This window comes from Carica papaya, chromosome 8 (genome assembly GCF_054855325.1).
Source record: "Carica papaya isolate Zhongbai chromosome 8, ASM5485532v1, whole genome shotgun sequence".
NCBI lineage: Eukaryota > Viridiplantae > Streptophyta > Magnoliopsida > Brassicales > Caricaceae > Carica > Carica papaya.
In genome coordinates this window covers 21,809,939-21,829,830 of record NC_142316.1, presented here as the reverse complement: position 1 = coordinate 21,829,830, position 19,892 = coordinate 21,809,939, and the positions used below count along the sequence as shown (strand labels likewise).

Below are 19,892 nucleotides of genomic sequence, written 5' to 3'. Positions count from 1 at the left end.
CATTCTCATTCAAATATCAAGTAAAATACCCCGGCACCGTAACTCACCTTTGCGATCGAACCAGCGGTTCATAATTCCATTCGCGTCTAACATCGAACGACCCATCTAAAAAAAATGGGTGCAACACAAGGACTTCCGAGAAGGTCACTCATCCGAGTACTACTTTCGCCCAAGCACGCTAAACTGCGGAGCTCTGATGGAATCCGGTGCATTAGTGCTGGTATGATCGCACCTGTTTCATATCGCGCTGCAAATACATACACTCCTTCTCCTTTCTTCCCCCTCTCGTTATTTTTTTCCTGGTGTATTCACACTTCACCTCTCCTTCTCGTTTCAATATCAATTAAAATGCCCCTGCGTCTTGACTCACATTTGCGTATAAACCAGTGGGCCATTGTTCCAGTAGCGCGTAACGCTGAATGACCCATCTGAAAAAAAAAAAATGGGTGCAACACGAGAACTTCCCATGAGGTAACCCATCCTTGTACTACTTTCGCAAAAGCACACTTAACTGTGGAGTTCTGATGGGATCCGGTGCATTTGTGCTGGTATGATCGCACCTTTTTCATTTTGTGCTGAAAATACATACACTCCTTCTCCTTCCCTCCCCCTCCCATCATTTATTTCTTTGTGCGTTCACACTGCACCTCTCCTTTTCGTTCTAATATCGATTAAAATGCCCCTGCTTCTTGACTCACATTTGCATATAAACCAGTGGACCATAGTTCCAGTCGTGCGTAACGTCGAACGACCCGTCTGAAAAAAAATTGGTGCGACACGAGGACTTCTCAGGAGGTCACCCATCCGAGTTGTACTCTCGCCCAAACAAACTTAACTGCGGAGTTTTGAAGGGATCCGGTGCATTAGTGCTGGTGTGATCGCACCTGTTTAATTTTGTGTTGCAAATACATACACTCCTTCTCCTTTCTTCCCCCTCTCATCATTTGTTTCCTTGTGCGTGTGTACTACACCGCTCGTTCTCGTTCAAATATCAAGTAAAATGCCACGGTGCCGTGACTCACATTTGCGAATAAACCTGCGGACTATAATTAAAGTCGCGCATAACGTCGAAAGAATTATCTGTAAAAAAACGGGTGCAACACGAGGACTTTCCAAGAAAATGGGCGAAATATAAGGACTTCGCAGGAGGTCACCTATCCTAGTACTACTATCGCCTAAGCACCCTTAACTTGCGGAATTCAGATAGAATCCATTGCATTAATGCTGGTATGATCGCTCATGTTTCATTCTGCGCTGCAAATACATACACTCTTTCTCTTTCCATTCCCCCTCCCGTCATTTGTTTCCTTGTGCGTCCACTCTGCATATTTCCTTCTCGTTCTATTATCAAGTAAAATGCCCCGGCACCGTGACTCACCTTTTCGAATGAACCAGTGGTTCATAATTTCATTCGCGAGTAACGTCGAACGACCCATTGGAAAAAAAATGGGTGCAACACGAGGACTTCCCAGGAGATCACCCATCCGAGTACTACTCTTACACAAGCACACTTAACTGCGGAGTTCTTATGGGATCCAGTGCATTAGTGCTGGTATGATCGCACCTATTTCATTTCGCGCTGCAAATGCATACACTCCTTCTCCTTTCTTCCCCCTCCCGTCATTTGTTTCCTATTGTGTTAACACTTTACCTCTCCTTCTCGTTCTAATATAAATTAAAATGCCCCTGCGTCTTGACTCACATTTGCGTATAAACCAGTTGACAATAGTTCCAGTCGCGCGTTACGTCGAACGACCCATCTGAAAAAGAAAATGGGTGTAACACGAGAACTTCCAAGGAGGTAACCCATCTTTGTACTACTTTCGCCAAAGCACACTTAACTGCGGAGTTTTGATGGGATCCGGTGAATTTGTGCTGGTATGATCGCACCTGTTTCATTTCGTGCTGAAAATACATACACTCCTTCTCCTTCCCTCCCCCCTCCCATCATTTGTTTCCTTGTGCGTTCACACTGCACCTCTCCTTCTCGTTCTAATATCGATTAAAATGCCCCTGCTTCTTGACTCACATTTGCGTATAAACCAGCGGACCATAGTTCCAGTCGCGCGTAACGTCGAACGACCCGTCTGAAAAAAAATTGGTGCAACACGAGGAATTCCCAAGAGGTCCCCCATCCGAGTACTACTCTAGCCCAAGCACAATTAACTGCAGAGTTCGGATGGGATCCGATGCATTAGTGTTGGCATGATCGCACCTGTTTAATTTGGCGCTGCAAATACATACACTCTTTCTCCTTCCATCCCCCCTCCCGTCATTTGTTTCTTTGTGCGTGCACTCTGCATCTCTCCTTGTCGTTCTAATATCAAGTAAAATGCCCCAGTACGGTGACTCACCTTTGCGAATGAACCAGCAGTTCATAATTCCATTCGCGCATAACGTCGAACGACCCATCCGAAAAAAAATGGATGCAACACGAACACTTCCTAGGAGTTCACCCATCCGAGTACTGCTCTCGCCCAAGCATACTTAACTGCTGAGTTCTGATGGGATACGGTGCATTAGTGCTGGTATGATCGTACCCGTTTAATTTCGCGCTGCAAATACGTACATTCCTTCTCCTTTCTTTCCCCTCCCATCATTTGTTTCCTTGTGCGTGCGCACTACACCTCTCGATCTCGTTCAAATATCAAGTAAAATACCACGGCGCCGTGACTCACATTTGCGAATAAATTTTCGCACCATAATTAAAGTCGCGCATATCGAATGGCCCATCTGAAAAAAAAAGGGTGCAACACAAGAACTTCCCAGGAGGTAACCCATCCTTGTACTACTATCGCAAAAGCACACTTAACTGCGAAGTTCTGATGGGATCTGGTGCATTTGTGCTTGTATGATCGCACCTGTTTCATTTCGTGCTTAAAATACATACACTCCTTCTCGTTTCCTCCCCCCTCCCATCATTTGTTTTCTTGTGCGTTCACACTGCACCTCTCCTTCTCGTTCTAATATCGATTAAAATGCCCCTGATTCTTGACTCACATTTGCGTATAAACTAGAGGACCATAGTTCCAGTCGCGCGTAAAGTCGAACGACCCATCTGAAAAAAAATTGGTGCAACACGAGGACTTGCCAGGAGGTCACCCATCCGAGTACTACTCTTGCACAAGCACACTTAACTACGGAATTCTGATGGGATCTGGTGTATTAGTACTAGTATTATCGCACCTGTTTAATTTTGCGCTACATATACATGCACTCCTTCTCCTTTCTTCCCCCTCCCATCATTTGTTTTCTTGTGTGTGCGAACTGCACCTCCCGTTCTCGTTCTAATATCAAGTAAAATGCCACGGCGCCGTGACTCACATTTGCAAATAAACCTGCGGATCATAATTCAAGTTGCGCGTAACGTCAAAAGAATCATCTACAAAAAAATGGGCGCAACACGAGGACTTCCCAAGATAATGGGTGAAATATAAGGACTTCGAAGGAGGTGACCCATTCTAGTACTACTCTCGCCCAAGAACCCTTAACTTGCGGAGTTCTGATAGAATCCGTTGCATTAGTGCTGGTATGATCGCTCATGTGTCATTCTGCTCTGCAAATACATACACTCTTTCTCCTTCCATCCCCCCTCCCGTCATTTGTTTTCTTGTGCGTGCACTCTGCATCTCTCATTCTCATTCAAATATCAAGTAAAATACCCCGGCACCGTAACTCACCTTTGCGATCGAACCAGCGGTTCATAATTCCATTCGCGTCTAACATCGAACGACCCATCTAAAAAAAATGGGTGCAACACAAGGACTTCCGAGAAGGTCACTCATCCGAGTACTACTTTCGCCCAAGCACGCTAAACTACGGAGCTCTGATGGAATCCGGTGCATTAGTGCTGGTATGATCGCACCTGTTTCATTTCGCACTGCAAATAAATACACTCCTTCTCCTTTCTTCCCCCTCTCGTCATTTGTTTCCTAGTGCGTTCACACTTCACCTCTCCTTCTCGTTTTAATATCAATTAAAATGCTCTTGTGTCTTGACTCCCATTTGCGTATAAACCACTGTACCATAGTTCCAGTCGCGCGTAACGTCTAACGACCCATCTAAAAAAAAATGGGTGCATCACGAGAACTTCCTAGGAGGTAACCCATCCTTGTACTACTTTCGCCAAAGCACACTTAACTGCGGAGTTTTGATGGGATCCGGTGCCTTTATGCTGGTATGATCGCACCCGTTTCATTTCGTGCTGAAAATACATACACTCCTTCTCCTTCCCGCCCCCCTCCCATCATTTGTTTCCTTGTGCGTTCACACTGCACCTCTCATTCTCGTTCTAATATCGATTAAAATGCCCCTGCTTCTTGACTCACATTTGCATATAAACCAGCGGACCATAGTTCCAGTTGTGCGTAACGTCGAACTACCCGTCTTAAAAAAAATAAGTGCGATATGAGGACTTCCCAAGAGGTCACCCATCCAAGTACTACTCTCGCCTAAGCATACTTAACTGCGGAGTTCTGATGGGATCCGGTGCATTAGTGCAGGTATGATCGCACTTGTTTAATTTCGCGCTGTAAATAAATACACTCCTCCTTTCTTCCCCCTCTCGTCATTTGTTTCCATGTGCATGCACACTTCACCCCGTTCTCGTTCAAATATCAAGTAAAATGCCACGGCGCTGTGACTCACATTTGCAAATAAACCTGCGGACCATAATTCAGGTCGCGCGTAACGTCAAAAGAATCATCTGCAAAAAAATGGGTGCAACACGAGGACTTCCCAAGAAAATAAAAAAATATAAGGACTTCGCAGGAGCTCACCGATCCTAGTACTGCTCTCGCCCAAGCACCCTTAACTTGCGGAGTTCTTATAGAATCCGTTGCATTAATGCTGGTATGATCGCTCATTTTTCATTCTGCGCTATAAATACATACACTATTTCTCCTTCCATTCCCCCTCCCGTCATTTGTTTCCTTGTGCGTGCACTCTGCATCTCTCCTTCTCGTTCTAATATCAAGTAAAATGCTCCGGCATCGTGACTCACCTTTGCGAATGAACCAGTGGTTCAAAATTCCATTCGCGCGTAACGTCGAATGACCCATCCGAAAAAAAAGAGTGCAACACGAGAACTTCCCAGGAGGTCACCCATCTGAGTATTACTCTCGCCTAAGCACACTTAACTGAGGAGTTTTGATAAGATCCGGTGCATTAGTGCTAGTATGATCGCACTTGTTTCATTTCGCGCTGCAAATACATACACTCCTTCTCTTTTCATCCCCCTCCAGTCATTTGTTTCCTGGTGCGTTCACACTTCACCTCTGCTTCTCGTTCTAATATCAATTAAAATGCCCCTGCGTCTTGACTCACATTTGCGTATAAACCAGCGGACCATAGTTCCAATCGCACGTAACGTTGAACGACCCTTCTAAAAAAAAATAGGTGCAACATGAGAACTTCCTGGGAGGTAACCCATCCTTGTACTACTTTCGCCAAAGCACACTTAACTGTGGAGTTCTGATGGGATCTGGGGCATTTGTGCTGGTATGATCGCGCCTGTTTTATTTAGTGCTGAAAATACATACACTCCTTCTCCTTCCCTCCCCCCTCCCCCCTCCCATCATTTGTTTCCTTGCGCGTTCACACTGCACCTCTCCTTCTCCTTCTAATATCAATTAAAATGCCCCTGCGTCTTAACTCACATTTGCATGTAAACCAGCGGTTCATAATTCTATTCGTGCGTAACGTCGAACGACCCATCCGAAAAAAAATGGGTGCAACACGAAGACTTCCCAAGAGGTCACGCATCCGAGTACGACTCTCGCCCAAGCACACTTAAATGCAGAGTTCTAATGGGATTCGGTGCTTTAGTGCTGGAATGATCGCACCTGTTTAATTTCGCGCTGCAGATACATACACTCCTTCTCCTTTCTTCCCCCTTCCGTCATTTGTTTCCTTGTGCATGCGCACTGCACCTCCCGTTCTCGTTTAAATATCAAGTAAAATGCCATGGTGCTGTGACTCACATTTGGGAATAAACCTGCTGACCGTAATTCAAGTCGCGCGCAACGTCGAAAGAATCATCTGCAAAAAAATTGGTGCAACACGAGAACTTTCCAAGAAAATGAGTGAAATATAAGGACTTCGCAGGAGGTCACCCATCCGAGTACTACTCTCGCCCAAGCACACTTAACTGCGAGTTCTGATGGGATCCGGTACATTAGTGCTGGTATTATCGCACCTTTTTAATTTCGTGCTGCAAATACGTACACTCATTCTCCTTTCTTCCCCCTCCCGTCATTTGTTTCCTTGTGCGTGCGCACTGCACCGCTCGTTCTCGTTCTAATATCAAGCAAAATGTCACGGCACCGTGACTCAGATTTGTTAATAAACTTGCGGACCATAATTCAAGTCGCGCGTAACATCGAAAGAATCATCTGTAAAAAAATGGGTGTAACACGAGGACTTCCCAAGAAAATGGGTGAAATATAAGGACTTCGCAGGAGGTCACCCCTCCTAGTACTACTCTCGCCCAATCACCCTAAACTTGTGGAGTTCTGATAGAATCTGTTGCATTAGAGTTGGTATGATCGCTCATGTTTCATTCTCCGCTGCAAATCATTCCATCCACCCTCCCGTCATTTGTTTCCTTGTGCGTGCACTCTGCATCTCTCCTTCTCATTCTAATATCAAGTAAAATGCCACGGCACCGTGACTTACCTTTGCGAATGAAGCAGCGATTCATAATTCCATTCGTGCGTAACGTCGAACGAACTATCCGAAAAAAAATGGGTGCAACACGAGGACTTCCCAGGAGGTCACACATCCGAGTACTACTCTCGCCCAAGCACACTTAACTGTGGAGTTCTGATGAGATCCGGTGCATTAGTGCCGGTATGATCACACCTGTTTCATTTTGCGCTGTAAATACATACACTCCTTCTCCTTTCTTCCCCATCCCGTCAATTTTTTCCTAGTGCGTTCACACTTCACCTCTCCTTCTCGTTCTAATATCAATTAAAATGGCCTAGTGTCTTGACTCACATTTACGTAGAAACCAGCGGACCATAATTCTAGTCGCGCGTAACGTCGAACGACCCATCTGAAAAAAAAAGTGTGCAACACGAGAACTTCCTAAGAGGTAACCCATCCTTGTACTACTTTCGCCAAAGCACACTTAACTGCGGAGTTATGATGGGATCCGATGCAATTGTGCTGGTATGATTGCACCTGTTTCATTTCGTGCTGAAAATACATATACTCCTCCTTTTCTCTCCCCTCCCATCATTTGTTTCCTTGTGCGTTCACACTGCACCTCTCCTTATCGTTCTAATATCGATTAAAATGCCCTTGCTTCTTGACTCATATTTGCGTATAAACCAGAAGACCATAGTTCTAGTCGCGCGTAACGTCGAACGACCTGTCTGAAAAAAAATTGGTGCGACACGAGGAATTCCCAGGAGGTCCCCCATCCGAGTACTACTCTCGCCCAAGCACACTTAACTACGGAGTTCTGATGGGATCCGGTGCATTACTGCTGGTATGATCGCACCCATTTAATTTCGCACTGCAAATACATAGACTCCTTCTCCTTTCTTCCCTCTCCCGTCATTTGTTTCCTTGTGCGTGCACACTGCACCTCCCTTTCTCGTTCAAAGATCAAGTAAAATGCCACGACGCCGTGACTTACATTTGCAAATAAACCTGCGGACCATAATTCAAGTCGCGCGTAACGTCGAGAGAATCATCTGCAAAAAAATTGGTACAACACGAGGACTTCCCAAGAAAATGGGTGAAATATAAGGACTTCGTAGGAGGTCACCCATCCTAGTACTACTCTCGCCCAAGCACCCTTAACTTGCGGAGTTCTGATAGAATCCGTTGCATTAGTGCTGGTATGATCCCTCATGTTTCATTCTGCGTTGCAAATACATACACTCTTTCTCCTTCCATCCCCCCTCCCGTCATTTGTTTCCTTGTGCGTGCACTCTGCATCTCTCCTTCTCGTTCTAATATCAAGTAAAATGCCCCGGCATGGTGACTCACCTTTGCGAATGAACCAGCGGTTCATAATTCCATTCGCGCGTAATGTCGAACGACAAATCCGAAAAAAATGGGTGCAACACGAGGACTTCCCAGGAGGTCACCTATCCGAGTATTACTCTCGCCCAAGCACACTTAACTGCTGAGTTCTAATGGGATACGGTGCATTAGTGCTGGTATGATCGAACCTGTTTATTTTCGCGCTGCAAATACGTACACTCCTTCTCCTTTCTTCCCCCTCCCGTCATTTGTTTCCTTGTGCGTGCGCACTGCACCTCTCGTTCTCGTTCAAATGTCAAGTAAAATGCCACGGTGCCGTGACTCACATTTGCGAATAAATCTGTGGATCATAATTAAAGTCGCGCGTAACGTCGAACGACCCATCTGAAAAAAATAATGGGTGCAACACGAGAACTTCCCAGGAGGTAACCCATCCTTGTACTACTTTCGCCAAAGCACATTTAACTGCGGAGTTCTGTTGGGATCCGGTGCATTTGAGCTGGTATGATCGCACCTGTTTAATTTCGTGCTGAAAATACATACACTCCTTCTTCTTCCCTCCCCCTTTCCATCATTTGTTTCCTTGTGCGTTCACACTGCACCTCTCCTTCTCGTTCTAATATCGATTAAAATTCCCCTGATTCTTGACTCACATTTGCGTATAAACCAGAGGACCATAGTTCTAGTCGCGCGTAACGTCGAACGACCCGTCTGAAAAAAAATTGGTGCGACACGAGGACTTCCCAGGAGGTCACCCATCCGAGTACTACTCTCGCTCAATCAAGCACACTTAACTGCGAAATTCTGATGGGATCCGGTGCATTAGTGTTAGTATGATCGCACCTATTTAATTTCGCACTGCAAATACATACACTCCTCCTTTCTTCACCCTCCTGTCATTTGTTTCCTTGTGCGTGCGCACTGCACCTCCCGTTCTCATTCTAATATCAAGTAAAATGCCATGGCGCCGTGACTCACATTTGCGAATAAACCTGCGGACCATAATTCAAGTCGTGCGTAACGTCGAAAGAATCATATGCAAAAAAATGGGTGCAACAGGAGGACTTCCCAATAAAATGGGTGAAATATAAGGACTTCGTAGGAGGTCACCCATCTTAGTACTTCTCTCGCCCAAGCACCCTTAATTGCGTAGTTCTGATAGAATCTGTTGCATTACTGCTAGTATGATCCCTCATGTTTCATTCTGCGCTGAAAATACATACACTCTTTCTCCTTTCATCTCCCCTCCCGTAATTTGTTTCCTTATGCGTGCACTCTGCATCTCTCATTCTCATTCTAACATCAAGTAAAATGACCTGGCACCGTGACTCACCTTTGCGAATGAACCAGTGGTTTCTAATTAAATTCGCGCGTAACGTCGAATGACCCATCTGAAAAAAAATGAGTACAACACGAGGACTTCCCTGGAGGTCACCCATCCGAGTACTACTCTCGCCCAAGCACACTTAACTGCGGTGTTCAGATCCAGTACATTAGTGCTGGTATGATTGCACCTGTTTCATTTCCCGCTGCAAATACATACACTCCTTCTCCTTTCCTCCCCCTCCCGTCATTTGTTTCCTGGTGCGTTCACACTTCACCTCTCCTTCTCGTTCTAATATCAATTAAAATGCCCCTGTGTCTTGACTCTAATTTGCGTATAAACCAGCGTATCATAGTTCCAGTCGCGTTTAACGTCGAACGACCCATCTGAAAAAAAAATGGGTGCAACATGAGAACTTCCCAGGAGGTAACCCATCCTTGTACTACTTTCACCAAAGCACACTTAACTGCGGAGTTCTGATGGGATCCGGTGCATTAGTGCTGGTATGATCACACCTATTTAATTTCGCACGGCAAATACATAAAATCCTTCTCCTTTCTTCCCCCTCCCGTCATTTGTTTCCTTGTGCGTGCGCACTGCACCTCCCGTTCTCCTTCTAATATCAAGTAAAATTCCACGGTGTCGTGACTCACATTTGCGAATAAACCTACTGACCATAATTCAAGTCGCGCGTAATGTCGAAATAATCATCTGAAAAAAAAATGGGTGGAACACGAGTACTTCCCAAAAAAATGGGTGAAATAAAAGGATTTCGCAGGAGGTCACCCATCCTTGTACTACTCTTGCCCAAGCCCCTTTAACCGCGGAGTTCTGATCGCTCATGTTTCATTATGCGCAGCAAATACATACACTCTTTCTTCTTCCATCCCCCCTACTGTCATTTGTTTCCTTGCGCGTGCCCTCTGCATTTCTCCTTCTCGTTCAAATATCAAGTAAAATGTCCCAGCACCGTGACTCACCTCTGTGAATGAACCAGCGGCTCATAATTTCATTTGCGTGTAACGTCGAACGACCCATCCGAAAAAAATGGGTGCAACACGAGGACTTCCCAGGAGGTTACCCATCCGAGTACTACTCTCGGCCAAGCACAATTAACTGTGGAGTTCAGATCCGGTGCATTAGTGCTGGTATGATCGCAACTGTTTCATTTCGCGCTGCAAATACATACACTCCTTTTCCTTTCTTCCCCCCTCCCCCCGTCATTTGTTTCCTGGTGCGTTCACACTTCACCTCTCTTTCTCGTTCTAATGTCAATTAAAATGCCCTTGTATCTTGACTCACATTTGCGTATAAACCAGCGGACCATAGTTCCAGTCGCGCGTAACATCGAACGGCCCATCTGAAAAAAAAATAGGTGCAACACGAGAACTTCCCAGGAGGTAACCCATCCTTGTACTACTTTCGCCAAAGCACACTTAACTGCGGAGTTCTGATTGGATCCGGTGCATTTGTGCTAGTATGATCGCACCTGTTTAATTTTGTGCTTAAAATACATACACTCCTTCTCCTTTCTTCCCCCTCTCATCATTTGTTTCCTTGTGCGTGCGCACTGCACCTCTCGTTCTCGTTCTAATATCAAGTAAAATGTCATGGTGTCGTGACTCACATTTGCGAATAAACCTGCAGACCATAATTTAAGTCGCGCGTAACGTCAAAAGAATCATTTGCAAAAAAATGGGTGCAACACGAGGACTTCCCAACAAAATGGGTGAAATATAAGGACTTCGCAGGAGGTCACCCATCCTAGTACTACTCTCGCCCAAACACCCTTAACTTGCGAAGTTTTGATAGAATCCGTTGCATTAGTTCTGGTATGATCGCTCATGTTTCATTCTACACTGCAAATATATACACTCTTTCTTCTTCCATCCCCCCTTCCGTCATATGTTTCCTTGTGTGTGCACTCTGCATCACTCATTCTCGTTCTAATATCAAATAAAATTCCCTGGCACCGTGACTCACCTTTGCGAATAAACCTGCGGACCATAATTAAAGTCGCGCGTAACGTCAAAAGAATCATCTGCAAAAAAATGGGTGCAACATGAGGACTTCCCAAGAAAATGGGTGAAATATAAAGACTTCGTAGGAGGTCACCCATCCTAGTACAACTCCCGCCCAAGCACCCTTAACTTGCGGAGTTCTGATAGAATCCGTTGCACTAGTGCTTGTATGATCGCTCATGTTTCATTCTGCGCTATAAATACATACACTCTTTCTCCTTCCATCCCCCCTCCCGTCATTTGTTTCCTTGTGCGTGCACTTTGCATCTCTCTTTCTCGTTCTAATATCAAGTAAAATGCCCTGGCAACGTGACTCACCTTTGCGAATAAACCAGCGGTTCATAATTCCATTCGCGCGTAACATCGAACTACCCATCCGAAAAAAATGGGTGCAACACGAGAACTTCCCAGGAGGTCACCCATCCGAGTACTACTCTCGCCCAAGCACACTTAATTGCTGAGTTCTGATGGGATCCGGTGCATTAGTGCTGGTATGATCGCACTTGTTTCATTTCGCGCTGTAAATACATACACTCGTTCTCCTTTTTTCCCCCTCCCATCATTTGTTTCCTGGTGCATTCACACTTCACCTCTCCTTCTCGTTCTAATATCAATTAAAATGCCCCTGCGTCTTGACTCTAATTTGCGTATAAACCAGCGGACCATAGTTCCAGTCGCGCTTAACGTCGAACGACCCATCTAAAAAAAAAATGGGTGCAACACGAGAACTTCCCAGGACGTAACCCATCCTTGTACTACTTTCGCCAAAGCACACTTAACTGCGGAGTTCTGATGGGATCTGGTGCATTTGTGCTGGTATGATCGCACTTGTTTCATTTTGTGCTGAAAATACATACACTCCTTCTCATTCCCTCCTCCCTCCCGTCATTTGTTTCCTTGTGCATTCACACTACACCTCTCCTTCTCGTTCTAATATCGATTAAAATGTCCCTTCTTCTTGACTCACTTTTACTTATAAACCAGCAGACCATAGCTACAGTCGCGCGTAACGTCGAACGACCCGTCTAAAAAAAAATTAGTGCGACACGAGAAGTTAACAGGAGGACACCCACCCGTGTACTACTTTCGCCCAAGCACACTTAACTGCGGAGTTCTAATGGTATCCGGTGCATTAGTGCTGGTATGATTGCACCTGTTTAATTTCGCGCTGCAAATACATACACTTCTTCTCCTTTCTTCCCCCACCCGTCATTTGTTTCCTTGTGCGTGCACACTGCACTTCCCGTTCTCGTTCTAATATCAAGTAAAATGCCACGGCGCCGTGACTCACATTTGCGAAAAAACCTGCGGACCATAATTCAAGTCGCGCGTAATGTCGAAAGAATCATCTGCAAAAAAATGGGTGCAACATGAGGACATCCATAGAAAATGGGTGAAATATAAGGACTTCGCAGGAGGTCACCCATCCTAGTACTACTCTCGCCCAAATACACTTACCTACGGAGTTCTGATAGAATCCGTTGCATTAGTGCTGCTATGATCTCTCATGTTTCATTCTGCACTGTAAATAGATACACTCTTTCTCATTCTATCCCCCCTCCCGTCATTTGTTTCCTTGTTCGTGCACTCTGCATCTCTCATTCTCGTAATAATATCAAGTAAAATGCCCCGGCACCGTCACTCATTTTTGCGAATGAACCAGCGGTTCATAATTCCATTCGCGCGTAACGTCGAACGACCCATCCGAAAAAAAATGGGTGCAACACGAGGACTTCCCAGGAGGTCACCCATCCGAGTACTACTCTCGCCCAAGCACAGTTAAATGCGAAGTTCTGATGGGATCCAGTGCATTAGTGCTGGTATGATCGCACCTGTTTCATTTTGCACTGCAAATACATACACTCCTTCTCCTTTATTTCCCCTCCCGTCATTTGTTTCCTGTTGCGTTCACACTTCACCTCTCCTTCTCGTTCTAATATCAATTAAAATGCCGCTGCGTCTTGACTCACATTTGCGTATAAACTAGCGGACCATAGTACCAGTCGCGCGTAACGTCGAACGTCCCATCTAAAAAAAAAACTGGGTACAACACAAGAACTTCCCAGGAGGTAACCCATCCTTGTACTACTTTCGCCAAAGCACACTTAACTGCGAAGTACTGATGGGATTCGGTGCATTTGTGCTGGTATGATCGCACCTGTTTCATTTTACGCTGCAAATACATACAGTCCTTCTCCTTTCTTTCCCCTCCCGTCATTTGTTTCCTGGTGCGTTCACACTTCACCTCTCATTCTCGTTCTAATATCAATTAAAATGCCCATGCGTCTTGACTCACATTTGCGTATAAACCAGTGGACCATAGTTCCAGTCGCACGTAACGTCGAACGACCCATCTAAAAAAAAAAACTTGGTGCAACACAAGGACTTCCCAGGAGGTCACCCATCCGAGTACTACTCTCGCCCAAGCACACTTAACTGCAAAGTTTTGATGGGATTCGATGCATTAGTGCTGGTATGATCGCACCTGTTTCATTTTGCGCTGCAAATACATGGATTCCTTCTCCTTTCTTCCCCCTCCCGTCATTTGTTTCCTGATGCGTTCACACTTCACCTCTCCTTCTCATTCTAATATCAATTAAAATGTCCCTGAGTCTTAACTCACATTTACGTATAAACCAGCAGACCATAGTTCCTATCGCGCGTAACGTCGAACGACTCATCTGGAAAAAAAAAAAATTGGTGCAACACGAGAACTTCCCAAGAAAATGGGTGAAATATAAGGACTTCGCAAGAGGTCACCCATCCTAGTACTACTCTCGCCCAAGTACGCTTACCTGCGGAGTTCTGATAGAATCCGTTGCATTAGTGCTGGTATGATCTCTCAAGTTTCATTCTGCGCTGCAAATACATACACTCTTCCTCCTTTTATCCCCCCTCCCGTCATTTGTTTTAGTGTTCGTGCACTCTGCATCTCTCATTCTCGTTATAATATCAAGTAAAATGCCCCGACACCGTGACTCACCTTTGCGAATGAACCAGCGATTCATAATTCCATTCGCGCGTAACGTCGAACGACCCATCCAAAAAAAAAAGGGTGAACTATAAGGACTTCGTAGGATGTCACCCATCCTAGTACTACTCTCACCCAAGCACCCTTAAGTTGCGGAGTTCTGATAGAATCCGTTCCATTAGTTCTGGTATGATCGCTCATGTTTCATTCTACGCTGCAAATATATACACTCTTTCTCCTTCCATCCCCCCCCCCCCGTCATATGTTTCCTTGTGTGTGCACTCTGCATTACTCCTTCTTGTTCTAATATCAAATAAAATGCCCGGCACCGTGACTCACCTTTACGAATAAACCTGCGGACCATAATTCAAGTCGCGCATAACGTCGAAAGAACCATCTACAAAAAAATGGGTGCAACACGAGGACTTCCCAAGAAAATGGGTGAAATATAAGGACTTCGCAGGAGGTCAGCCATCCTAGTACAACTCCCGCCCAAGCACCCTTAACTTGCAGAGTTCTGATAGAATCCGTTGCACTAGTGCTTGAATGATCGCTCATGTTTCATTCTGCGCTGTAAATACATACACTCTTTCTCGTTCAATCCCCCCTCCCGTCATTTGTTTCCTTTTGCGTGCACTTTGCATCTCTCCTTCTCGTTCTAATATCAAGTAAAATGCCCCGGCAACGTGACACACCTTTGCTAATAAACCAGCGGTTCATAATTCCAATCGGACGTAACGTCAAACGACGCATCTGAAAAAAAATGGGTGCAACACGAGAACTTCCCAGGAGGTCACCCATTCGAGTACTACTCTCGCCCAAACACACTTAACTGCGGAGTTCTGATGCGATCCGGTGCATTAGTGTTGGTATGATCGCACTTGTTTCATTTCGCGCTGCAAAAACATACACTCGTTCTCCTTTTTTCCCCCTCCCGTCATTTGTTTCCTAGTGCGTTCACACTTCATCTCTCCTTCTTGTTCTAATATCAATTAAAATGCCCCTGCGTCCTGACTCACATTTGCGTATAAACTAGCAGACCATAGTTCCAATCGCGCGTAATGTCGAACGACCCATCTGGAAAAAAAAATTGGTGCATCACGATAACTTCCCAGGAGGTAACCCATCCTTGTACTACTTTCGCCAAAGCACACTTAACTGCAGAGTTCTGATAGGATCCGGTGCATTTGTGCTGGTATAATCGCGCCTGTTCCATTTGGTGCTGAGAATACATACACTCATTCTCCTTCCGTCCCCCCTCCCATCTTTTGTTTGCTTGTGCGTCACACTGCACCTCTCCTTCTCGTTCTAATGTCGATTAAAATGCCCCTGCTTCTTGACTCACATTTGCGTCAAAACAAGAGGACCATAGTTCCAGTCGTGCGTAACGTCGAACGACCCATCTGAAAAAAAAAATGGGTGCAGCACGAGAACTTCCCAGGAAGTAACCCATCCTTGTACTACTTTCGCCAAAGCACACTTAACTGCGGAGTTCTGATAGGATCCAGTGCATTTGTGCTGGTATGATCGCACCTATTTCATTTCGTACTAAAAATACATACACTCCTTCTCCTTCTCTCTCCCTCCCATCATTTGTTTCCTTGTGCGTTCACACTGCACCTCTCCTTCTCGTTCCAATATCGATTAAAATGCCCCTGCTTCTTGACTCACATTTGCGTATAAACCAGCGGACCATAGTTTCAGTCGCGCGTAACGTCGAACGACCCATCTGAAAAAAAATGGGTGCAACACGAGAACTTCGCAGGAGATAACCCATCCTTGTACTACTTTCGCCAAAGCATACTTAACTGCGGAGTTCTAATGGGATCCGATGCATTTGTGCTGGTATGATTGCACCTGTTTCAATTCGTGCTGAAAATACATACACTCCTTCTCCTTCCGGCCCACCTTCCGTCATTTGTCTCTTTATGCGTTCACACTGCACCTTTCTTTCTCGTTCTAATATCGATTAAAATGCCCCTCCTTCTTGACTCACATTTGCGTATAAACCAGCGGACCATAGTTCCAGTCGCGCGTAATATCGAACGACCCGTCTTAAAAAAGATTGGTGCATCATGAGGACTTCGTAGGAGGTCACCCATCCTAGTACTACTCTCTCCCAAGCACCCTTAACTTGCGGAGTTCTGATAGAATCCGTTGCATTAGTGCTGGTATGATCGCTCATGTTTCATTTTTCGCTAGAAATACATACACTCTTTCTCCTTCTATCCCCCCTCCCATCATTTGTTTCCCTGTGCGTGCACTCTGCATCTCTCTTTCTCGTACTAATATACAGTAAAATGCCTCGGTACCGTGACTCATCTTTGCGAATGAACCAGTTGTTCATAATTCCATTCCCGCGTAACGTCGAACGACCCATCCGAAAAAAAATAGATGCAACACGAGGACTTCCCATGAGGTCACCCATCTGAGTACTACTCTCGCCAAAGCACACTTAACTGTGGAGTCCTGATGGGATCCGGTGCATAAGTGTTGGTATGATCGCACCTGATTAATTTTGCGCTGTAAATACATACACTCCTCATTTCTTCCCCCTCCCGTCATTTGTTTCCTTGTCCATGCGCACTGCACCTCCCGTTTTCGTTCTAATATCAAGTAAAATGCCACGGCGCCGTGACTCACATTTGCGAATAAACCTGCAGACCATAATTTAAGTCGCGCGTAACGTCGAAAGAATTATCTGCCAAAAAATGGGTGCAACACGAGGACTTCCCAAGTAAATGGGTGAAATATAAGGACTTCGCAGGAGGTCAGCCATCCTAGTACTACTCTCGCCTAAGCACCTTTAACTTGCGGAGTTCTGATAAAATCCGGTGCATTAGTGCTGGTATGATCGCACCTGTTTAATTTCGCGCTGCAAATAAATACACTCCTCCTTTCTTCCATCTCCCATCATTTGTTTCCTTGTTCGTGCGCACTTCACTTCCCGTTCTCGTTCTAATATCAAGTACAATGCCAAGGCGCCGTGATTAACACTTGCGAATAAACCTGTGGACCATATTTCAAGTCGCGCGTAACATCGAAAGAATCATCTGCAAAAAAATGGGTGTAACACGAGGACTTCCCAAGAAAATGGGGGAAATATAAGGACTTCGCAGGAGGTCACCAATCCTAGTACTACTCTTGCCCAAGCACCCTTAACTTGCGGAGTTCTGATAGAATCCGTTTCATTAGTTCCGGTATGATCGCTCATGCTTCATTCTGCGCTGCAGATACATACACTCTTTCTCCTTCCATCCCCTCTCCCATCATTTGTTTCCATGTTCGTGCACTCTGCATCTCTCCTTCTCGCTCTAATATCAAGTAAAATACCCTGGCACCGTGACTCACCTTTGCGAATGAACCAGCGGTTCATAATTCAATTCGCGTGTAACGTCGAATGACCCATCCGAAAAAAAATAGTTGCAACACGAGAACTTATCAGGAGGTCACCCATCCGAGTACTACTCTCGCCCAAGCACACTTAACTACGGAGTTCTGATGGGATCCGGTGCTTTAGTGCTGGTTTGGTCGCGCCTCTTTAATTTCGCGCTGCAAATACATACACTCTTTCTCCTTTCTTCCCCCTCCCGTCATTTGTTTCCTTGTGTGTGCGCACTGCACCTCCCGTTCTCGTTCAAATATCAAGTTTAATGCCATGGCGCCGTGACTCACATTTGCGAATAAACCTTCGGACCATAATTCGAGTCGCGCGTAACGTCGAAAGAATCATCTGCAAAAAAATGGGTGCAACACGAGGACTTCCCAATAAAATGGGTGAAATATAAGGACTTCGCAGGAGGTCACCCATCCTAGTACTACTCTCGCCCAAGCACCCTTAAGTTGCGGAGTTCTGATAGAATCCGTTGCATTAGTGCTGGAATGTTCGCTCACGTTTCATTCTGCGCTGCAAAAACATACACTCTTTCTCCTTCAATCCCCCCTCCCGTCATTTGTTTCCTTGTGCGTGAACTCTGCATCTCTCCTTCTCGTTCTAATATCAAGTAAAATGCCCGGCACCGTGACTCACCTTTGCGAATGAACTAGGGGTTCATAATTTCATTCGCGTGTAACGTCGAACGACCCATCCGAAAAAAAATGGGTGCCACAAGAGGACTTCGCAGGGATGTCTCCCATCCCAGTACAACTCTTGCCCAAACACACTTAACTACGGAGTTCTTATGGGATCCGCTGCAAATACATACACTCCTACTCTTTCTTCCCCCTCCCGTCATTTGTTTCCTGGTGCGTTCACACTTCACCTCACCATCTCGTTCTAATATCAATTAAAATGCCCTTGCGTCATGACTCACGTTTGCGTATAAACCAGCGGACCATAGTTCCAGTCGCGCGTTACGTCGAACGACCCATCTGAAGAAACAAATGGGTGGAATACAAGAACTTCCCAAGAGGTAACTCATCCTTGTACTACTTTCGCCAAAGCACAATTAACTACGGATATATGATGGGATCCGGTGCATTTGTGCTGGCGTGATCACACCTGTTTCATTTCGTGCTGAAAATACATACACTCCTCCTTTCCTCTCCCCTCCCATCATTTGTTTCCATGGGCGTTCACACTGTACCTCTCCTTCTGATTCTAATATCGATTAAAATGCCCCTGCTTCTTGACTCACATTTGCGTATAAACCAGCAGACCATAGTTCCAGTCGCGCGTAATGTCTAACGACCTGTCTAAAAAAAAAATTGGTGGGACACGAGGACTTCCCAGGAGGTCACCCATCCGACTATTACTCTCGCCCAAACACACTTAACTGCGGAGTTCTAATGGGATCCGGTGCACTAGTGCTGGTATGATCGCAACTATTTAATTTCGCGCTGCAAATACATACACTCCTTCTCCTTTCTTCCCCCTCCCGTCATTTGTTTTCTTGTGCGTGCGCATTACACCTCTCGTTCTCGTTCTAATATCAAGTAAAATGTCGCGGCGCCGTGACTCACATTTGGGAATAAACCTGCGGACCATAATTAAAGTCGCGCGTAACGTCGAAAGAATCATCTGCAAAAAGATTGGTGCAAAACGAGGACTTCGCAGGACGTCGCCCATCCTAGTACTACTCTCTCCCAAGCACCCTTACCTGCGGAGTTTTGATAGAATCCGTTGCATTAGTGCTGGTATGATAGCACCTGTTTCTTTTCGTGCTGAAAATACATACACTCCTTCTCCTTCCCTCCCCCTCCCATCATTTGTTTCCTTGTGCGTTCACACTCACTCTCTCCTTCTCGTTCTAATATCGATTAAAATGCCCCAGCTTCTTGACTCACATTTGCGTATAAACCAGCGGACCCTAGTTTCAGTCGCACGTAACGTCGAACGACCCTGTCTAAAAAAAATTAGTGCAACGCGAGGACTTCACAGGAGGTAACCCATCCGAGTAATACTCTAGCCCAAGCACACTTAACTACGGAGTTCTAACGGGAACCGGTGCATTAGTGCTGGTATGATCGCACCTATTTAAATTTGCGCGGCAAATACATAAAATCCTTCTCCTTTCTTCCCCCTCCCGTCATTTGTTTCCTTGTGCGTGCGCACTACACCTCCCGTTCTCGTTCTAAT

The 19,892-nt window shown here is 45.5% G+C and overlaps 1 non-coding gene and 36 pseudogenes across 1 annotated transcript; all 37 read right to left on the bottom strand.

Moving 5' to 3' along the window:
* Window positions 1-115: 115 nt before the first annotated feature.
* LOC148252565 (5S ribosomal RNA) lies at window positions 116-234 on the bottom strand (annotated as a pseudogene).
* Window positions 235-443: 209 nt separating this feature from the next.
* On the bottom strand, window positions 444-562 carry LOC148252564 (5S ribosomal RNA; annotated as a pseudogene).
* Window positions 563-767: 205 nt separating this feature from the next.
* On the bottom strand, window positions 768-886 carry LOC148252563 (5S ribosomal RNA; annotated as a pseudogene).
* A 561-nt stretch (window positions 887-1,447) lies between these two features.
* Window positions 1,448-1,566, bottom strand: LOC148252562 (5S ribosomal RNA; annotated as a pseudogene).
* A 207-nt stretch (window positions 1,567-1,773) lies between these two features.
* LOC148252561 (5S ribosomal RNA) lies at window positions 1,774-1,892 on the bottom strand (annotated as a pseudogene).
* Window positions 1,893-2,098: 206 nt separating this feature from the next.
* On the bottom strand, window positions 2,099-2,217 carry LOC148252560 (5S ribosomal RNA; annotated as a pseudogene).
* A 527-nt stretch (window positions 2,218-2,744) lies between these two features.
* LOC148252559 (5S ribosomal RNA) lies at window positions 2,745-2,863 on the bottom strand (annotated as a pseudogene).
* Window positions 2,864-3,069: 206 nt separating this feature from the next.
* LOC148252558 (5S ribosomal RNA) lies at window positions 3,070-3,188 on the bottom strand (annotated as a pseudogene).
* Window positions 3,189-3,748: 560 nt separating this feature from the next.
* LOC148252557 (5S ribosomal RNA) lies at window positions 3,749-3,867 on the bottom strand (annotated as a pseudogene).
* A 205-nt stretch (window positions 3,868-4,072) lies between these two features.
* Window positions 4,073-4,191, bottom strand: LOC148252556 (5S ribosomal RNA; annotated as a pseudogene).
* Window positions 4,192-4,397: 206 nt separating this feature from the next.
* LOC148252555 (5S ribosomal RNA) lies at window positions 4,398-4,516 on the bottom strand (annotated as a pseudogene).
* Window positions 4,517-5,070: 554 nt separating this feature from the next.
* On the bottom strand, window positions 5,071-5,189 carry LOC148252554 (5S ribosomal RNA; annotated as a pseudogene).
* Window positions 5,190-5,726: 537 nt separating this feature from the next.
* Window positions 5,727-5,845, bottom strand: LOC148252553 (5S ribosomal RNA; annotated as a pseudogene).
* Window positions 5,846-6,080: 235 nt separating this feature from the next.
* LOC148252552 (5S ribosomal RNA) lies at window positions 6,081-6,198 on the bottom strand (annotated as a pseudogene).
* Window positions 6,199-6,744: 546 nt separating this feature from the next.
* On the bottom strand, window positions 6,745-6,863 carry LOC148252551 (5S ribosomal RNA; annotated as a pseudogene).
* Window positions 6,864-7,068: 205 nt separating this feature from the next.
* On the bottom strand, window positions 7,069-7,187 carry LOC148252550 (5S ribosomal RNA; annotated as a pseudogene).
* A 203-nt stretch (window positions 7,188-7,390) lies between these two features.
* On the bottom strand, window positions 7,391-7,509 carry LOC148252549 (5S ribosomal RNA). The gene has a single exon (XR_015814786.1). It is a non-coding gene; the product is annotated as a 5S ribosomal RNA (ribosomal RNA).
* Window positions 7,510-8,069: 560 nt separating this feature from the next.
* On the bottom strand, window positions 8,070-8,188 carry LOC148252548 (5S ribosomal RNA; annotated as a pseudogene).
* Window positions 8,189-8,395: 207 nt separating this feature from the next.
* Window positions 8,396-8,514, bottom strand: LOC148252547 (5S ribosomal RNA; annotated as a pseudogene).
* Window positions 8,515-8,720: 206 nt separating this feature from the next.
* LOC148252546 (5S ribosomal RNA) lies at window positions 8,721-8,843 on the bottom strand (annotated as a pseudogene).
* An 877-nt stretch (window positions 8,844-9,720) lies between these two features.
* LOC148252545 (5S ribosomal RNA) lies at window positions 9,721-9,839 on the bottom strand (annotated as a pseudogene).
* Window positions 9,840-10,370: 531 nt separating this feature from the next.
* Window positions 10,371-10,484, bottom strand: LOC148252544 (5S ribosomal RNA; annotated as a pseudogene).
* Window positions 10,485-10,694: 210 nt separating this feature from the next.
* LOC148252543 (5S ribosomal RNA) lies at window positions 10,695-10,813 on the bottom strand (annotated as a pseudogene).
* A 916-nt stretch (window positions 10,814-11,729) lies between these two features.
* Window positions 11,730-11,848, bottom strand: LOC148252542 (5S ribosomal RNA; annotated as a pseudogene).
* A 206-nt stretch (window positions 11,849-12,054) lies between these two features.
* On the bottom strand, window positions 12,055-12,173 carry LOC148252541 (5S ribosomal RNA; annotated as a pseudogene).
* Window positions 12,174-12,379: 206 nt separating this feature from the next.
* On the bottom strand, window positions 12,380-12,498 carry LOC148252540 (5S ribosomal RNA; annotated as a pseudogene).
* Window positions 12,499-13,058: 560 nt separating this feature from the next.
* On the bottom strand, window positions 13,059-13,177 carry LOC148252539 (5S ribosomal RNA; annotated as a pseudogene).
* A 207-nt stretch (window positions 13,178-13,384) lies between these two features.
* Window positions 13,385-13,503, bottom strand: LOC148252538 (5S ribosomal RNA; annotated as a pseudogene).
* A 208-nt stretch (window positions 13,504-13,711) lies between these two features.
* LOC148252537 (5S ribosomal RNA) lies at window positions 13,712-13,830 on the bottom strand (annotated as a pseudogene).
* A 1,248-nt stretch (window positions 13,831-15,078) lies between these two features.
* On the bottom strand, window positions 15,079-15,197 carry LOC148252536 (5S ribosomal RNA; annotated as a pseudogene).
* Window positions 15,198-15,404: 207 nt separating this feature from the next.
* LOC148252535 (5S ribosomal RNA) lies at window positions 15,405-15,523 on the bottom strand (annotated as a pseudogene).
* Window positions 15,524-15,730: 207 nt separating this feature from the next.
* On the bottom strand, window positions 15,731-15,849 carry LOC148252534 (5S ribosomal RNA; annotated as a pseudogene).
* Window positions 15,850-16,054: 205 nt separating this feature from the next.
* On the bottom strand, window positions 16,055-16,173 carry LOC148252533 (5S ribosomal RNA; annotated as a pseudogene).
* A 532-nt stretch (window positions 16,174-16,705) lies between these two features.
* LOC148252532 (5S ribosomal RNA) lies at window positions 16,706-16,824 on the bottom strand (annotated as a pseudogene).
* Window positions 16,825-17,734: 910 nt separating this feature from the next.
* On the bottom strand, window positions 17,735-17,853 carry LOC148252531 (5S ribosomal RNA; annotated as a pseudogene).
* A 1,168-nt stretch (window positions 17,854-19,021) lies between these two features.
* On the bottom strand, window positions 19,022-19,140 carry LOC148252530 (5S ribosomal RNA; annotated as a pseudogene).
* A 529-nt stretch (window positions 19,141-19,669) lies between these two features.
* LOC148252529 (5S ribosomal RNA) lies at window positions 19,670-19,788 on the bottom strand (annotated as a pseudogene).
* Window positions 19,789-19,892: the final 104 nt, after the last annotated feature.